Genomic DNA, 3199 nt, shown 5'->3' on the forward strand with positions numbered 1-3199 from the left:
GTTGCCCTATATCCATCTCAGGGCTTAGTAAAGACTCTAGACATAAGTCTGTCGGTATCTCCAGGTGGGATAAGTCTGGGAAAAGTTCCTCGTCAGGCATGCTCCCAGTGATCTCAAATGCCTGGTCCGTTGGCGGCTCCACTGAAATAGGAATAGTGACTAAATGACAACCCTCTGGCAACTCAGCTACTGGAACTGGCTCTGTAACTGGGGCAGGTGGCACGATGGGAGTAGGAGTAGTGTATGCAGGCATGGCAACAGAGTGAACTGAAGCTGGTGTGGAATGCCCAGGCGTAGACTGTTATGTCGGCTGAACACGGCGTGCTAGCCTAAATGAAGATGGGCCCAGAGTACGTGGCATCCCCTCACGCTGGAGGTATGCTCTCAGAGCTTTGTAAAGGCTCTGCTGATCTCTGAGTAGTGCCCATGTAATATCAGGGTCACTCAAAGTAGCTCCGTAATGAATCACCATCTGAGGCTAGTGCGTATCTGGCAACTGTGTATGCTTGAACGGTCTCCTGGCTAGATGTCTAGATCGTCGGACTGGGGGAGATGGCGGTGCTGTGCCGATGTCTTCCTCAACACTCTCTAATACTAATCTCCTTGGGCCTAATTGCCTTATTGGTGGCCTGTTCTGATCAGCACTGCTTCTGGATGAGTAAACTACAGGAGTCCTCCTCCTGTGAACGGGAATGTAAGCTAATGCTCCTGAACTTGGCATTGCATCTAAACACATTCAACAAACTTGTAAGCACTAAGCGCAAGTATGGCGCTTAGTTTGTTAGTACAGAAATAATATTTTAAGACTGAAAATAATTAAAAAGAAAATAATAAGAAATAATAAAAAGGATAAGCAAGGGGTGCCTCCCAAGAGCGCTTTATTTATCAAGTTGTTATAGCTCGACTTTTCCTTGTCAGATCTTCAGAATGGATCGAAGGAGAAGAGGTGCTCCTCCTTATCGCGGTCTTCTAAATAGGCTTTCAACCGGTGGCCATTGACTTTGAAATTACCAGTAGGTCCTTCCAATTCCACGGCTCCGTGTCAAAAAGCGTGTACAACTTTGTATGGGCCACTCCATCTGGATCTAAATTTTCCCGCGAACTTCTTGAACCGAGAATTGAAGAGAAGAACTTTATCTCCAGGGGCGAACTTTGTAGGGATTAATTTGGCATCATGCGTAAGTTTCGTTCATTCCTTGTAGATGTATGACGTTTCATATGCGTGATCTCTCAATTAGGCGAGTTCATTCAATTGCATTTTTCTATGTCTTCCGGTAACTGAGGGATCGAGGTTGCAGGTCTTCAGCGCCCAGAGAGCTTTGTATTCGAGTTCTAACGGAAGGTGATAAGCTTTTCCATAGATCATTCGGTAAGGTGTAGTTCCTAGAGGATTCTTGTAAGCAGTCCGGAATGCCCACAGAGCATCATCTAGCTTCTCGGCCCATTTATTTCCATGATAGCCGACAGTGCGTTCTAAGATTCTTTTGAGTGCTCTGTTCGTGATCTCTGCTTGTCCGTTGGTTTGCGGATGATAGGCAGTGGACATCTTGTGGGTAACTCCGTATTGTTGCATCACCTTCATAAACTGAGTGTTACAGAAGTGTGTGCCTCTATCACTTATTATAGCACGGGGAGCTCCAAATCTGCAGAATAGTCTCTTCAGGAAATTTGTGATGACTTTGGCATCATTAGTTGGAAATGCTTGAGTTTCGACCCATCTGGAGACGTAATCTACTGCTACGAGGACGTATTCTTTCCCGTTAGACTTTAGGAATGGGCCCATGAAGTCTAATCCCCATATATCGAAGATCTCGCAAGCTTAGATATTAGTCCAAGGCATCTCGTTCTTCATAGAGATATTGCCTTGTCTTTGGCATGCATCGCAACGCTTTACAAGCTCTTGCGCATCTCAAAATATAGATGGCCAGTAGAATACTGATTCGTAGACTATCCTAGCGGTTAAATTTGCTCCATGATGACCTCCAGTTGGTCCATGGTGACATTGGTGAAGAATCCCTGCTGCTTGCTTCTCATCTACGCACCTTTTAATTATCTGATCAGGGCAAATTCTAAACAAGTAAGGATCTTCCCAGTAGTAGTACTTGGCATCCCTGAAGAACTTCCTTCTTCGGGAGGTACTCATACCCTTTTATACTACTCCGGCAACTAGGTAGTTGGCCATGTCGGCATACCAAGGAGTGTCATTAAACTGTGATCCTATGTGAGTTTGTCCTTGATGTACCTGCAAATTAGGTAAAACTAAGATTTAGGTGCTTTAGAATTTTGTAGGTACTTTTGTTTTGGACGATTTTAATCAGTTTTACCTAATTTACTGTAATATATTTGAAAGAAAGATGGATCTGCACGATGAATCAATTCCATCATTAAAAGAAAGTAAAGTCTTCCGAAAAAGACACGCGCTTCTTGATTTAGGTCAGGAAGTTGTCGTCCAGACCAGCTGTAGGTTGACGAAAAATCTAGAAAAGTCATCTCTAAAATCAGCAGGAAATCCACGGACCTCAGCATCAAACAGGGTCGCCAAGTGGTCAGACTTATCCTAACCATGAGAGGATCTGTCTCGTAAAATGGGGAGGGCACCGTGCAAATTAGCTTGATAAGACTAATGAATCAGACCCTCAGAAAGGATAATCTCCTTAAAGATTAAAAATCAGCTTTTAAGCCTGATATTACTCAATCCTTGAGATTGACCTTAAAGATTGAGAATTACAAACTCATGGAATTCGATGATATCTAAACTCGAGCTTGAAGGAGAAAATATTTTGATCAAATTAAAACCGATTTGTTTTCTGAAAACCTATTTTCAATGCATTCATTACCATTGAACGTAAAATCCTGAGAATTCATCAAAATTCGTTAGGTCACCTGAACCGAATCGGGTGTCAACCATAAGAACGGTGGTTGAATAGCATGATCGAAGACAGGACCTTGTGCCAGACCGAAAAATTATAGGGTGATCTTTACTATTTCTCCTACAAAGGATAGTAATTGCATCCGACACGATGTGGACCATAATCAAAAGCATGTCATTAGACATTGCCTTAACAGCTGCTTGTTCAACGCTTTCCTTTACAACCGGATGGTAGTTTATCGAAAGGTAATATACGGGACAAGTATACTGGATGTGTTGCTTTCCAAATACAAGGTTAGCAAGTGGGTGACACAAAACCATAAGTTTTGA

Source organism: Rutidosis leptorrhynchoides, chromosome 10 (assembly GCF_046630445.1).
Source record: "Rutidosis leptorrhynchoides isolate AG116_Rl617_1_P2 chromosome 10, CSIRO_AGI_Rlap_v1, whole genome shotgun sequence".
Classification (NCBI taxonomy): Eukaryota; Viridiplantae; Streptophyta; class Magnoliopsida; order Asterales; family Asteraceae; genus Rutidosis; species Rutidosis leptorrhynchoides.